The sequence below is a fragment of the Peromyscus eremicus genome, chromosome 13 (assembly GCF_949786415.1).
Source record: "Peromyscus eremicus chromosome 13, PerEre_H2_v1, whole genome shotgun sequence".
NCBI classification, from domain to species: Eukaryota; Metazoa; Chordata; class Mammalia; order Rodentia; family Cricetidae; genus Peromyscus; species Peromyscus eremicus.
The window spans coordinates 7,789,048-7,805,106 of NC_081429.1; the positions used below are offsets into that span (position 1 = coordinate 7,789,048).

At 46.8% G+C, this 16,059-nt stretch overlaps 1 long non-coding RNA gene across 1 annotated transcript; it reads right to left on the bottom strand.

Annotated features, from left to right (window-relative positions):
• Positions 1 to 13,335: 13,335 nt before the first annotated feature.
• Positions 13,336 to 16,027, bottom strand: LOC131923062 (uncharacterized). Its single transcript, XR_009382494.1, has 2 exons — positions 15,716 to 16,027; positions 13,336 to 14,897 (listed from the first exon to the last, which is right to left on the bottom strand). It is a non-coding gene; the product is annotated as an uncharacterized LOC131923062 (long non-coding RNA).
• Between the last annotated feature and the right edge of the window lie 32 nt (positions 16,028 to 16,059).

Genomic DNA, 16,059 nt, shown 5'->3' on the forward strand with positions numbered 1-16,059 from the left:
AGTGACCTTGGAGGCTTGGGATCCACTGGGATTGGAGTTACAGACAGTTGTAGGCTGCCATGTGGGTGCCTGGAATTGAATCTGGGTCCTCTACAAGAGCAGCCAGTGCTCTTGAAGATTAAGCCATCTCTCCACCCTGTAGGCCCCACCTCTTTTTTTTTTTTTTTTTTTTTGGTTTTTCGAGACAGGGTTTCTCTGTGTAGCTTTGCGCCTCTCCTGGAACTCACCTTGGTGGCCCAGGCTGGCCTCGAACTCACAGAGATCTGCCTGGCTCTGCCTCCCGAGCGCTGGGATTAAAGGCGTGCGCCACCACCGCCCGTCTAGGCCCCACCTCTTAAGCAGCCCCCTCCTCTCAGTGCCGTCTTACAGAAAACCAGGTTCTGACCCATGAGCCATTGGGGGACATGCTCAAACTACAGCCAAACCACAGAACCGTTCTGTTCAGTTTCTCACCTCCTTTCTTTCTCTCCTCTTCCTCCCTAGGTTTCCTTCTGCTCCTCAGTGTTGAGGTCAAATACCAGGTCATGTTTGCACAAACTCAGAGGTGAACTCTCCTTTAAAACATTCTGAGGCAGGTGGATCTCTGTGAGTTCGAGGCCAGCCTGGGCTGCAGAGTGAGTTCCAGGACAGGCTCCAAAGCTACACAGAGAAACCCTGTCTTGAAAAAACAAAAACAAAAACAAAAACAAAAACAAAAACAAAAATTAAAAAAAACAAAAAAAACAACCCAAAAACCATTCTGTGTGCCAGGCAGCGGTAGTACACACCTTTAAATCCCAGCACTCGGGAGGCAGAGGCAGGTGGATCTCTGTGAGTTCAAGGCCAGCCTGGACTACAGAGTGAGTTCCAGGACAGGTTCCTAAGCTACACAGAGAAACCCTATCTGGAAAAACAAAAACAAAAAAACAAACAAACAAAAAATCAAAAACAATAACAACAAAACAAAAAAAAAATTCTGTGCTGACAAGGATGGAGCTTAGCATCAGTTGGTGCCCACTGTGGCCTGAAAGTCTGGCTTCTCTTGTATCCCTCTCTGGTTGGGGTTTCTCTAGGCAAAGTTACCTGAGTGATACCTACAAGAGCCATGTCTATCTATTCCTAGATAGCCTAGCCCTTCAGATGTGTTGCCCAATGTGTGTGTGTGTGTGTGTGTGTGTGTGTGTGTGTGTGTGTGTGTGTGTGTGGCCAGGGACCCCCATCTCCACTACCTTGAAAAGACTGACCCACTTTCTGTAACAGCGTTTTGTGTAGCAGTCCAGCCCTTTGTTTGGTTTGTATAGGAGCCCTGCGGCTGGTCTCAGGTTGCGCTGGGCGTGTTTTAGCTGCATGGGGGGGTCTTTGCCTGTAGGAAGAAAGCTTCGGTGTGGCTCTCCACTGACATCTCACCTTTTTTCTTTCCGGAAAATTTTGAAGACTGTGGTTTCCTTTTTCAGATTTCCACTTCTCTGCAGACACAAAGCCAAGAGTGAACAACGGGAATACTCTGAATGCATGGCCCCCAGCTGCTAATGGGTTCATTCTGGCCAGATGGGAACCAGCTTCTGTCCCTGCCCTATCCCCAATGCAATCACCTTGCAGACAGCAGGCTCATGCTCAAGCCCAGCATAGCCCACATTAACTATAAGAGGACAAATCAGGGTAGACTGAGCACTTGTGGAGAACTTTCTAAGGCTTGGCAAGTTGAATACTTTTTTGTTTGTTTGTTTGTTTATAACATTTCATTACACTCAATAAAAACAGCCACTCTGTGCTCCTCCTGCATGAGGACCCTGAGAGTCCCCAGAATGAGCCTGGCCTCATTCAGCAGCTTCTTGCAGTGGTGCAGACCTGATTTTTTCCCCCTCAATGCCAGCATTATGCCCAGTATCATCTGTCCTAAATTTTAACAATTGCAAAGCACATATAAAATTTATCCATTTAGACTGAACAAAGAGAGTGGCCTATATTGCTAAACAAATATTGAGAAAACATGCCTAGATCTCTGTCTCAGGAAAGACCAGTTATGGGCATGTCCTCCCTATCATGGACTCACCTCAGGAGTAATGTTCCAACTGGCCAAGTGTCAATAACTTCTGGAAAGCCTAGGTCCTGTGGCCATACCTATCCAGTCCCAGGCTAGATCTGCCATCAGCTAGCTACAAAATGCTGATAAACTCCTTGGGCCTCAGTGTTCTCCTCCACAAAATGGATTGATCCTGGCCGCTCCTTTGAGGGTTTGTGTATGTGTATGTATTTGTGTGTTTGAAAGAATGCAGATGGGCGTGTATGTACGTGCGTGTGCATATAGAGAGCAGAGGTTGACACCAAGTGTCTCTCTCAATCACTCTTTTTGTCTATCTAGGCAGGGTCTCTCAATGAACCTGAGTTTGGAGCGTGTGGAGCTGGCTGGTTTGCTCAGGGGACCACCTAAGAAGGACCACCACCCCTGCTTGGCTTTTATGTGGGTGCTTAGGATGCAACTCTGGTCCTCACATCTGTGCAGCAGGAGTTTCATCCACTGAGCCATCTCTCCAACCTTGATATATATATTTAATTCATATATACATTTAATATATATAAATTAAAAAGCCACTGTGGTAAAGCACGTAGCATGGAACTGAACAGCTCTTCTACTTAAAAAATTTTTTTAAATTATTTATTTATTCTTATTTTACATGCATTGGTGTTTTGCTTGCATATATGTCTGTGTGAGTGTATCAGATCCCATGGAACAGGAGTTACAGACAGTTGTGAATTGCCACGTGGTTGCTGGGAATTGAACCCAGGTCCTCTGGAACTGCTGAGCCATCTCTTCAGCCCCAAGCTTTTCTTCTTTTAAGCACACATCATTTTGTACAAGTGAGGTTCGGTGCCACCAGCTCGGAACCAAACACTAATAGCATCAGCCTGTCTGGACAGCCCACATTCAAACGGCACCGTTATCCCAAGGGATGAGAAGTGGCATCTCATCGTGGTTTGATTTGCATTTTTTTCACAAGGTTGTGCTTATGTGTATGTGTGGGTGAGTACTTGCCACGGGGCACATGTGGAGGTCAGAGGGCAACTTTTGAGAGTCAGGTTTCTCCTTCCTTGCCGGCCCTTGCTGAGGCAGGGTCTGTCTGGCTTATTTTTTGCTGCTGTGCTGTGTACTCCAGACTAGCTGGCCAATGAGGCTCTGGGAGATTCTCCTGCCTCCACTTCCCATCTAGTCCTAGGAGTGTTGGGATGCATGCTACCGCCTCTGGCTTTTTATGTCAGTCCCTGGGAATCAAACTCAGATGGTCAGGTTTGTGTGTGGTTTACCCGCCGAGTCATCTCTCGGCCCCTTGACTTGCATCTCTCCAGGTACTGACGCTGGCCCTCTGTCCTTCCACGGATTTGGTCACTTGCCTCTCTTCTTAGAGAAACGCCTCTCCACATCCTTCGCCTGTTGTCAGCTGGGGTCTTTTCTTGTCTTATCCAGTTCTGAGGATTAAATGAGACAGTTCCTTAAATGTTCGTAGCATGGCTTCTGGAGCATGGTGCCAACTGCTAGCCAGCAGCAGCAAGATCTAAAACTGCCTTGATGGGAAACACCACTTGACAGAAAACGGAAGGCAGACGTTACCAGCAGGCTCCTGCCCTTGCTCACTTCAGACCTTCCCAGGCCTCAAGGGGCCACACACTACTCACTTCACATTTCCTACTTCTCAGGGTTCCGGCTAGCACTGCCAAGCTTGGACTCTGCACATAGCTGGGTCCTACAGGGGAGCATGGCATGTCAGCTTAGGGTCTGATTTACCAGAATCAAAACAGATAGGAGGAACTCTTGAAAACATGGTGAAACTTTGTAAATAGTCTGAGAATACTTCAGCCTATTCCTCTGCTCAGCACAGTGTATACAATACACTTCATTTTGTTTTACTAGGAAAAAAATGAACGCAAACTGAAGGACTCCTGAGCTGCTTATCCAGGGATGCTCATGGTGACTCCCACGTCATCTGGTCCTGGAAGACTACTTACCCAGGAAGGATTTTGATGACTCCTTTTAGATGGGGGCTGTCATCCTCACCCCCTGCTCCCTGAGGCTGCCCAAGCATTCCTGGCCTTACTGCTCTGGCCCACCTATCCAACTAATTTTCCTGTCCTTTTGCCCATGAGCTAGGCTCTGAGCCTAGCAAACAAGCCTATTCATCACCCCTGAAGCATGCTCAAAATTCCCTTTCTCTAATGCGCTATTCTTGAAATCAAATCAGTATCACTGCAGAATGGAAACAACATTGGTGAAGATACAGGAACTGATCCCCACAGTCTTCAGTGTTGACACAAACAGGGAGCTCTACCTAGGAAAGGAGCTAATGCTCCATCTAAACGGCTGGTAGCCATTTGAGAATGCTCTGCCACCATGGTCAAGATTTATCCCTGTTTTCAGGTCTGAAATCCTAATGGGAAGGCTCCTGCTTTGGTCAACCCTCACATCCAGCTGTCTGATCCATTCCCTTCTGGATCCTGTGGGTCCTAGATGTAGTTCTCTCTCTCTCTCTCTCTCTCTCTCTCTCTCTCTCTCTCTCTCTCTCTCTCTCTCTCTCTGTGTGTGTGTGTGTGTGTGTGTGTGTGTGTGTGTGTGTGTGTGTGTGTGTGTGTGTTCTGCCTGGTCCCTGATGTCTGTCCTTGAAGTACTGTATCTGTTCTCTTAGTGGACCCGGAAGGTCCCAGAGAATTCTGCTGTGACTTGACTCTTGTCTTCTGCTGAAGTAGGAGAATGGGCTGGGTTCTGGAAGAGCTGTGTATCACCTTGCTGTCTTTGAGAAAGAGAAAGATGGCTTGTCTTGCATAAGAGTGGGCAACCTCCAGAGGCCCGGCTATTCGGGAGAATCAGGGACATTTGCCTAGATAGTCCCTACCCAGTCCAAGGGGCCTTGTTGCTTCTCAACTGGGAATGTGGCCTTGGAACAGTCTGCCTCTTAGAGGTGAGAATTAAGCCTTCCTGGAACTCCACTACCTGGGAATTAATTTTGGATTTGATTCTCGGCCAGTTCTGTTTGGAGGCTGCAAGTCTCTGGGCTGTCATGAAGGTCCCCAGCCTCTGTAGGCATCCTCAACAGACCAGGGGATTCTGAGTCCTTTCAAATAGTGGGGATGGTGCCCCCTGCTGGTACGCTGCCTAACCTTACCACAGTGTAGGCTGCCCCTCTGGGATCTATCTTAACAGCGGCAGGGACTGTCAGTTCTCAGTCTCTGATCCCTTGGTAGTAACTTACCTCTAAAGCCACATTTTAGAATCTACTTCCTGAGACCTCTTCTGATAGAAACTTCTGGAAACTGGGCTTCCAGTCCACCAATTTCTTGAATATAGGCTGCCTGGGGCTGTGGGACTGAGAAAAACAACTTTGGCCAGGACTCCCCAGAGAGAAGCAAGGGCTGTGATCTGAGGGGGCACCTGATGACATGCCATAGCATCCACCAGGCCACTGTTCAAGACTTCCTCCATCTATCCATCCATCCATCCATCCATCCATCCATCCATCCATCCATCTGATATGTCTAGGGTGTCCTGAGGAGACATCCAGGGTCCCAGCTGCCTTCTGGGAGCTTGCATTCTGGCCGGAAGAGGCAGTACAGGCCTGGAGACAGCCAACACGAATATAGGATGTCTGGTCGAGGCTGTCTATGTGGGATCACAAGGTCAGCAGGGCAGAAATCACTGTCTTATGGGCATGGCAGGTAGGCATATAACTCCCTGTGGGCCTGGGTAGCCGAGTTTCAGATAATTGTGTGGAGTACACGGGAAGACAGGAAGGCCAGGGACTCCCCATTGTGTCAGAAACACCTCAGGTCTTGGCATTGGCCTGGGATGCATCTTCTGATTCTTGCCTGCCGAGATTTCTCACGCCAGCAGAAATCTCTAAGTTATCTGTGCCCTGCAAATAGCGCTTAGTTAACCTGACTTTGGACACTAGCTTAGTTGACCTGACTTTGGACACTAGTCAATTAGATTTTTATGGTGTTTGCTTAAGACTTAAGCAGAAGGAGAATTTTTTTTTATAAAGATTTCTTTATGTATGAGTGTTCTATTTGCATGTACACCTTTATGTCAGAAGAGGGCATCAGATCTCACTATAGATAGTTGTGAGTCACCATGTGGGTGCTGGGAATTGAACTCAAGACCTCTGGAAGAGCAGCCAGTACTCTTAACCACTGAGCCATCTCTCCAGCCCCCAGAAGGAGTTTTTTTTACCCTTTATTTGAGAAATAGGATACATGCCTTTGTTCCTCTCTCCGGCAAAGTGCCATGTGATCATTAGTTTTAACTGTTATCTGACACAATCTAGAATTACCTGGGAAGAGAGCATCAGTGCAGAATTATCTAAATTGGTTGGTCTATGGACATGTCTGTGGGGAATTTTCTGGATTATATTAATTGATATAGGAAGACCCAGCCCACTGTGGGTGGCACCATTCCATACTCAGGGTATGCTGAAGTGTATGAAGGTGGAGAAATGAGTTGAGCAGGAGCCTGTGTGTATTGATCCTTGCTTTTGGCACTCGACTGTGGATGAGTTGTAACCAGTTCTTTCATGCTCCTGTCATGGTGACATCCCTGCCATGATAGACTCTAACCTGGAACTGTGAGCCAAATAAACCCTTTCTCCCTTATGTTGCCTCTGTCAGAGTATTCTATCACATCAACAGAAAAGAAAACAAGGCATGTGCCTAAACAAATGATTCTGTATGTGTCTCCATGGGTTTAAACCTACTTAAACCTACTCCTTCAGATCCCTGTTGTTGTTTGTTTTTACTCTTTTGGGGAGCCCACCACCCAGCTCCCAAATAAATCACACATGGAGGCTTATTATTTCTTATGAATGCCCGGCCTTAGCTTGGCTTGTTTCTAGCCAGCTTTTCTTAAATTATCCCATCTACCTTTTGCCTCTGGGCTTTTCCTGTTCTTTTCCTTATGTAAATCTTACTCTTACTCTGTGGCTTGCTGTGTAGCTGGGTGGCTGGCCCCTGATGTCCTCTCTGGCTACTACTCCTTTTCTCCCAGATTTCTCCTTCTATATATTCTCTCTGCCTGCCAGCTCTGCCCATTCTTTCTCCTGCCTCGACCTTGGCCGTTCAGTTCTTTATTAGACAGTCAGGTGTTTTAGACAGGCAAAGTAACACAGCTTCACAGAGTTAAACAAATGTAGCATAAACAAAAGTAACACACCTTAAAATAATATTCTACAACAGATTCCCCAGGCCCAGGGCTTCTCATAAGAAAGACTCAAGTCAAGCTGCACTGGGCCCTGATTCTGTCTTACGGGGCAGGGATCCTTTCAGGCTTCCACACAGGGTGAGATTTCAGGGCTCTTCTGAGCATCTTAAGTGCAAATCCTTCATGACTTGGTAAGGTCTGGACTTCGAAGAGCAGACTTGTCTGCTGCACAGCTGAAGGCAAAGGTGTTCCTCTCCAGTGCTGGGTAAACTTCAGTCCCAGAGGTGATCGAGAGAGAAGACAGTCACCCAAAAACGAGAAATCAGAGGGTATGTAGACGTGTTTCCCACAAAGACATCCCAATTTCATTCCTACCTCTGACAATTTCAAACTTAAAAAAAATTAATAGTTACTGCTTATTGAGAGATGGATCTAGATTATAATGAAGTATAAAGAATTAGAAAAACTCTCCTACAAACCACAACACCTGGAAATATTTCCCAGAGCCTGAAACTACTGGATGTTTTCAAAGTCTCTCTCACACACACACACACACACACACACACCTGCCACATTGTATAAGGAACATTGTAACGTTCTCTTTTTATTAAAACCATGGTAGACTTTTAAATTACAGCCAGATTATTAAGAACCCTTTGAAAGAGCATCTCTAATCACAGTCTAGTAACTATTCAACAAATAGTTACCAGGTGCCTGTAAGGGTTAATATTATCACTGATTTGGTTAGTTTTGTGGGGTTGTATTGTTCGTTTTTTGTCAACTTGACACAATCTAGAGTCAGCTAGGAAGAGGGACCCTTAACTGAGAAAAAAAAGTCTCCATCAGATTGGCCTGTAGGCAAATCTGTGAGGGCATGTTCTTGACTAAGGAAAGTGCCACCTCCCAGGCAGGTAGTATAAGAAAGGTAACTGAGCCAGCCACAGGGAGCAAGGCAGTCAGCAGCATTCCTCCATAGCTCCGCTTCAGTTCCTGCCTCCAGGTTCTTGTCTTGAGCTCCTGCCTGGCTTTCCTCAACGATGGACTTCCTCCCCAGGTTGCTTTTGGCCATGGCCTTTATCACAGCAGGAGAAAGCTAGCTAGGACAAGCTCTAAAGCCACCTAGGAGTTGAAATTGTGGGCATGCCCGAGAGGGAGTTTCTAGATTGGGTACCCTGAATGTGGGCAGTGTCACCCCACGGCCTGAGGTCCTGGGCTGAACAGAAAGGAACATGGCAGCAAAGCAGCAGCGTACATCTCTCCCTGCATCCTGACTGTGGACACAGTGGGCCGGTTGCCTCTGACTCCATGCCATCCTTGTCATGAGGGACTGTACTCTGCAAAAGTGAGCCAAAACAGATCCTTGCTTGCTTATGTTGCTCTTGTCAGATGTTTCATGGCAACAATGAAAGAAAGAGGGCCTGTGTATGCCTGAAGTGTTGAAGGGACGGAGGGCTGACAAAGCAATTGGGCCACTAGGGAAGACAAAAAGCAAGGGTCATGAGTCTTATCTTGCATTATTTTAATAAAACTAATACTTTGATGAAAATGATGTACAACAACAGGTTGGAGAGTTCAAATGTGGTCTACTTTTAAACAATATTTATCTTTATTATTTTAAATTTTGGTGGTTGTTGTGTGTCTTCAGGTGGGTATGTACACACGAGTGCAGGTACTTGTGGAGGCCAGAGGCATTTGATCCTCCAGATCTAGAATTACAGACAATTATGAGCTACCTAACATGGGAGCTGGGAACTAAACTCAGGTCCTCTGGAAATGCAGCAAATGCCATCTCTCCAGTCCAAACATAGTCTACTTGTGATGCTCAAAAGATGGCAAGGATGTATCTATAGACAATTATGAGCTACCTCACATAGGATCTGGGAACTAAACTCAGGTCCTCTGGAAATGCAGCAAATGCCATCTCTCCAGTCCAAAACATGGTCTACTTGTGATGCTCAAAAGATGGCAAGGATGTATCTATATGAAGATCAGGGATACAAAAAGCCTGGGCTCGTGCTGGCCAATGTTGGCTCATGACCAAAGAGTCCAGTGGAGGTACGATCACAGCCTGGGTTGCTATGCCAACAGACCTGTGTCTCCCAGGCTGCAGATAGAGTTTGTTTACTTTTGTTGATCACCCCATGAACAGTTTATTTGCCATCCATCTCCCCATCTGGTTTCTACAATGAGCATGTGAACAGAGACAGCCACTGTGACCTTGGAACATGATCTGGAAAGTGAAAAGAATGATCCCTCCACTGGCAGGTTTGGGCAAGTCTCAGAGACCAAGTATACATGGACCCTGACACACAGCAAGGGCCAAATAAACAGCGAATATTTATTATGCAGTACACATTCATGTGTGAAGCATGCCACAGATATTTGCTGAGTTCCCAAATGCATGGGCAATGTGTCCTGTCCTAAGCTCTGAGTTCCTTAAGGGCTTGCTAAAGTTCTGCCATTGGCCAGGTTCCTGGCAAAGTCTCACTCTGTCCTGGAGCAGGTAGGTTTTGCTTTGCTGAACATGTTGCTTTTCCACTGTCTACCCAGGGCTGTAGCTGGAGTTTTCTCCAATCCTGCCCAGCCCCACGGACCCCACAACCACTTATAAAATAATCACTCAGAAGCTCATATTAATTAGACTGCTCGGCCATTAGCTCAGGCCTACCACTGTCTAGCTCTTACACTTAAACTCAGCCCATTTCTGTTCATCTATACCTTGCCACGTGGCTCATGGCTTACTGGTAACTTACATCTTGCCTCCCTCAGCCTTCTTCCACCCAGCATTCTCCTCTCTCCTTGTCCCGCCTACACTATCCTTCCTGCCTGGCTACTGGCCAATCAGCGTTTTTATTTATCAATCAATCATAGAAACACTTATTCACAGCATACAGGACACCCCACAGCACAGGACAAGTGAGTCCCATAGGCTGGCTGTAAACCAAAGACCATGGGCCACACAGAACCTATTGGGATGCTCTAGCCTAAAGAGGGTGTGACAACCTGCACCACATGTTTGGGGGCTCAATTTTGTATGCTAGATATCTAAAGTCAAAGTGTTGATGGGGTTGGTATTGTTTCGTGTTGTTGTTGGTATTTTAGTCTTTTTGGGGGGCTCACCACCCAGCTCCCAAATAAATCACACATGGAGGCTTATTCTTAATTATGAATGCCCAGCCTTAGCTTGGCTTAGTTTCTTTGTTAGACCATCAGAGGTTTTAGACAGACACAGTAACACAGCTTCACAGAGTTAAACAAATGCAACATAAAAGTAACACACCTTAAAATAGTCTACTACAGTTCTGAGGATCTTCTCCTTGGCTTGTATATGTCTACCTTATCCTTGTGACCTTACATGTTCATTACTCTCTGAGTGTGTGTGTGTGTGTGTGTGTGTGTGTGTGTGTGTGTATGTGTGTCTGTCTGTCTGTCTGTCTATCTGCCTGTGTCCTAATCTCTTCATAAGAGGACACCAGTCAGATTGGATTTGGATTCAGGTCCACGTTCACTCTAGTGACCATTTAATTATAATCAACTCTTTAAAGTTCCTGTTTCCAAACCGAGTCGCCTTCCAAGGTACTGGGGATTTGAGTACAAGATTTTAAGAGGACATGATTCAGCCCATAAGACAAAGGTTTCATTGTGACAGAAAGCAACTGAAGATTATGTCACCAAAAAGGGATGATGAGAGACTGGAAAGAGGGGTCAGTGGTTAAAGAGCACCGGCTGCTCTTCTAGAGGACCCAGTTTTGATTCCCAGCACCTACATGGTGGATCACAACTGTCTGTGACTCCAGTTCCAGGGGACCCCAAGGCCTCTTCTGACCTCCATGGGCACTGCCCACACATGGTGCACAGACATATATACAGGCAAATGCTCATATGCATAAAACAAAAATAAACCTTTTTTAAAAAGGGAATGATGAGGCTGGGTGGTGGTGGTGCACGCCTTTAATCCCAGCACTGGCGAGGCAGAGGCAAGCGGATCTCTGTGAGTTCGAGGCCAGCCTGGTCTACAGAGTGAGTTCCAGGAAAGGCTCCAAAGCTACATAGAGAAACCTTGTCTCGAAAAACCAAAACTAAACCAAACCAACCAACCAAACAAACAAAAAACAAAACTAAACCAAAACAAAAAAACCCCCAAAACAACAACAAAAAATCCCAAAACAAAACCAACAACAGCAACAACAATAACAACAAACCAAAAAAGGGATGATAAACAAACTCTCCTAGGAAGTACTGGTGAGGAGTGGAGAAAAGAAGATGCTGTTGGTGGGAATGCGAAGTGGTACAGCCATTGTGGAGAGCAGTATGCACTTGAAAGCACTAGCTAGATTGCAGTAGCATGATAAGCTAGAAAGAGAACTACCATCTGACTAGCTATTCCATTTCAGGTATACATCCAGAGAAAGGGAAATCTGTATACTGTAGAGCTATCTGCATCCCCAGTTCATTGCAGCACTGTTCAAGATCGGGAATCAGGGCTGGAGATTCAGCTTGGCTGGCTTATCTAGAATGCACGAAGCCAGATCCCCAGTACACATAAAAACCAGGAGTGGAGATACACACCTATGATCCCAGTACTTGGGAGGCAGAGGCAGAAAGAAGATCAGGAGTTCAAGGTCATTCTCAGTTCCATAGTGATTTTGAGGAGAGCTAGAGGAACGTGAGAGCCTAACAAAAACAAAAACCAAATAAAATAAAACAAAAAAATCCACAGGCTGTAGAGATGGCTCAGTGATTAAGAGTACTTACTGCTTTTTTAGAGGATCCAAGTTTGGTTCCCAGGACCCATAGCAAGTGGCCCATAACCACCTGTATTCCAGCTTCAGGGAAACTAACAGCCTCTCCTGGCCTCTGTAGGCACTTGCGTACACAGGTCTCAAACATAAGTAATCAGAGGTTCCTGTCCCACCAGCAACTCCTAAATACCAGGCAGTTGTTTCCCAGATTATTGACTTGGAGGCTCCGCCCTGCCTCTTCCTCACATTCTTAGTTTGGTTACCCACCTATGCTTCCTGCCTGGCTACTGGCCAATCAGAGTCTTATTAAACCGATTCAAGTGACAAATCTTTACAGTGTACAAAATATTCCACAGCAGATGCATACATAAATAAATAATAAGTTAAAACAATGTATAATTGTCCTACTTTCCTTTCTGTCCCTGTGACAAACACACCAACCCAACACAACTTTGGACAGAAAGGTTTTATTTGACTCACAATTCTGGATCACAGTCCATTATCAAAGGAAGTCAAGGGAAGTCAAGGCAGGCTGCCTGTTAGTCTATAAAGTACTACCTCTGATCAGGGAAGTCACAGCCAAAGAAAGGTGGCAGGCATCACAAAAGATATTGCTGGCTGGCAGGCAGGCTCATGCTCAGCCTCTTCTTTCTTTTTCTTTTGTTTTTTGAGGGTCTCTCTATGTAGTCCTGGATGTCCTGGAGCTCACTATATAACCAGGCTGGCCTCAAACTCATAGGAATCTTCCTGCTTCTGCCTTCCAAGTACTGGGATCAAAGGTGTATACTACCACATCTGACTCAACTAGCTTTCTTATACAGCCTAGGATGGTTCTGCCTACAGTGGGTTGGTCTGTCCTACATCAATCAACCATCGAGAGAATCCCACACACACAGACCCACAGGCCAATCTGATCTAGGGGATTCCTCAACTGAGATTCCCTTTCTAATTATTGTAGGTTATATCAAGTTTACCATTAAAACTAACCAGTGCAATAATCAATCTAAGTAGCTATTGATAGATGAATGGATAAGCAAAATGTGATATACACAGAGGAATATTCTGCCATAAAACAAATAAATCAATAAGTATGGACCTAGAAGACATTATGTTAAGGGAAATAAGCCAGGCACAGAGGACAAATGCCACATGGTCTCACTTCCACATAGAATTTAAAGTTGAATTCATAGAATGAGAGCGTAAAAGGGTACTGGTAGAGGCTGTAGGAGGAGTCTGACTTTCAGTTACATAGGGTGAAAAGAGACTTCATGTTTGTTTTATAGTATAGTGGCTATGGATCATATCAACACATTGCATACCAAATTATTGCTGAGAGACTAGATCTTAAATAGTCTCATCATAAAGTGATACGTATGGGAGGCAATGGTACATTAATTATCTGAATTTAAACATTTTACCATTGATACAAATATCAAAATGTCATATTGTGATTTATTTTACTACAAAGCTATATGACTTTTATTGTGACATATACTCTAGAAAAGGAAAGAAAGTAAAATAAATGCATAAATGACATAGTAAAAAATAAAACAAATATACAAAATATAACTTGCTTTAAGAGGAAGGTGGGGAGTGGGAATGTAAGTAAGCGTTTCTTGAGTCTCCTGAAGAGCCCTCCTGTTCCCCTTGCCCTGCAGAGCTGACCATGGAACCTGGAGCCTCAGACATGCTAGGCAAGTGCTCTACTGCTGAGCTGTCCTCACCTGTATACTTTAGCACTCCTAGGAAGGCTAGAAGCTTGCCCCTACCTGACTCCTCCCCTCAGAAGTGGGCAGGGCTTGTGACACCCCCAGATTCACTTTCCTAGTGGGGCTCTTGACCCTGACTCTGTGTGCGCAGAGAGGAGAGCTTTTCCCCTCACTGAAGAGAAGTGTGGTCAGCAGAGAGTATCTCAGAGGCCTTTGGGGGTGATGGGACCCGGTCCCCAACCTTGCCAAAGTCCTGAAAACCTCCAGGTAGAACTTTGTGAGGGGGACAGTGCCTCTCTCCGGCTCCCTCTCTCACTGTGCCTTCCTCCAGCTTCCACAAGTCTGACATGAAGCTCAGCAACGGAGGTGTCAACATCTGGAGCTGGATGCAAGTAGTGGGGACCTTGCTTTGTACCCCCGACTGGGGAAGTAGAAGCAGCAATGACAGGAGAGGCTCCCCACTTGTGGGAGATGCCTGCTTCTGCTCTGTGCTCGGCTCCACGGACATGCTTTGCTTGCCAAAAGCGGGGCTTGCAGGCTTAGAGAACAATAAGTGCGGGTTATTCAGTCTTGAATTTCAAATAAAAGAACGGAAAAAAACCGTCTGCCATAAATTTATGGTAAATATTGTTTTATCTGAAATTCAAATGGTGTAGACAGCCTGTCTTGTATCTGTAGGCGAGGCTTGTTTGTGCTCTGCATGATTCCTGCTCTCGACCCTGGTACCCAAATCCAGGCCCTTCCCCAAGCCTGACCCACATCCTGGGCTCTTGGCAGATGTGAAGCTCAGCATCCTCAGGTCTTTGTCTCAGGGAATGTTTGCCACCCAGCTGGGGGAGGTAGGGCCTGGAAGCCACTTTGCTTTGTGGCTTCTGTTTCCTGGGGTGAGTCACAGCCATGGTAATCTCATTCATTCACTCGGAAACTGCTCACTTTGAAAGCCTCCCCTGCCAGTCTTTTGTGTGAGAAACCCCTTCTTTGCTGTTCCTTCCCCATTCTTAATCAGTTACCTTTTCCGTGAATGACTCTTCACTGTTCTCTGCCTCATCTCAGGGGTGGGGGGTGATTTAGGCTAGGGGCCCCCTACTCCGCTGACCCCTCAAGACTTGCTGGCTCCAGGCTGGCCTCTGCATCCTTTCCCTGGGGAGGCTCTGGTTCCAGATATCTCTCCTGAAGTCAGGAATCGTTGGTTACATCTTCTGGGATTTGCTTTCTCTGTGACCAGAATGTTGTCCACTCTCTCTTCAGTATGGAGGGGAGGGTTGGACCAGCAGCAGGGGTAAGGCTCTGGAAGATGGAATTATACTCTTTAAAGGCTGCCACGTGGTTGCTTCCCCCTAGGTCAGTCCTCAGAGGGGTTGGGTGACAATACTCCCTGTCCTGGATCCTCTCAGAGACTTTGATACCCAGGTGGCTAGCACTCCCAAATCCTGTACTCTGGACCTCCACAGGGCCTCTTGAATTCATTTTCTGTCCTGCTCTCTACGGGCTGTGAGGGGATCAGGAATCACCTTCCCTTTGCATGGCCTAGGGACCCAGGTCCTCAGTAAACTCCCAAGGTCAGAGGTATCTCCAAGTCCCATCTATGTTCCCATCACCCAGTCTAGCACCACAGACAAGCCAGTTGATGGTCATAACTCTCAGCCCATACTCATAAGCCGGATTCTGCCCAGAGTGAACTTCCCAGGGTAGCAGCTATGTGGGTCTGTTCTCTGGGACAGTGTTTAGAGATAGGACCTCTGCTCTCTGGATTCTGCCCACCCAGAGACAACTCCAGCTGGGATTCAGAAGTGAGAGGGCTCTTAAAGGAGTTTCTAGCCCCCCGGTGTGGCCATGGTAGGCCGATCAGGGGCAACGCCCTAGCTGAGTTGCCTTCAATTTGGGAGGAAGGAGCTCCAGATCTCAGGCACAGCAGCAGGCATCCAGGAGGATCACAAACCGTAAGAAGAGGCTTCTTTCCTACATCGCCCGGGGGCGGAAGGCTGCAGCCTTCTAGTCTAAGGGCTTCACAGTTTGGGGCCAGTCCTGGTGAACTAAGAGCATAGAAAATGTGGAAGGACACAGTCTCCCCACGCCCCTCCCTTTGACAACATTTTCAGGATTACCCAAGGCAGAGGGTGCTGGACAGGGAACCGGAATGAAGGGATGAAAAGAGCCAATTCGGTTCTCCAAGTTAATGTGAAGTGTTATTTTCCTGGTGAGTGTTACTTTAAACTGATCGCTCCTTTTTCATACAGAACCGCCTGGTCTCTGGTCAGCGCTGTGCAGAGCCGGGCGATGCGTGGGGCGGGCGGAGCAGGCTGAGGTTCAAGCAGCCACCGAGGCAGAGCGCGCGTGTCCTCCTGCGCAGCTAGAGAGGCCGGAGGGGGCTGAGCCGGGCGGGGCGCGCGTCCGTTGCCAAGGCCGCGCGGCCCTAGAGACCGGGCGCGAGTGGCGCGCGCAGGCGCAG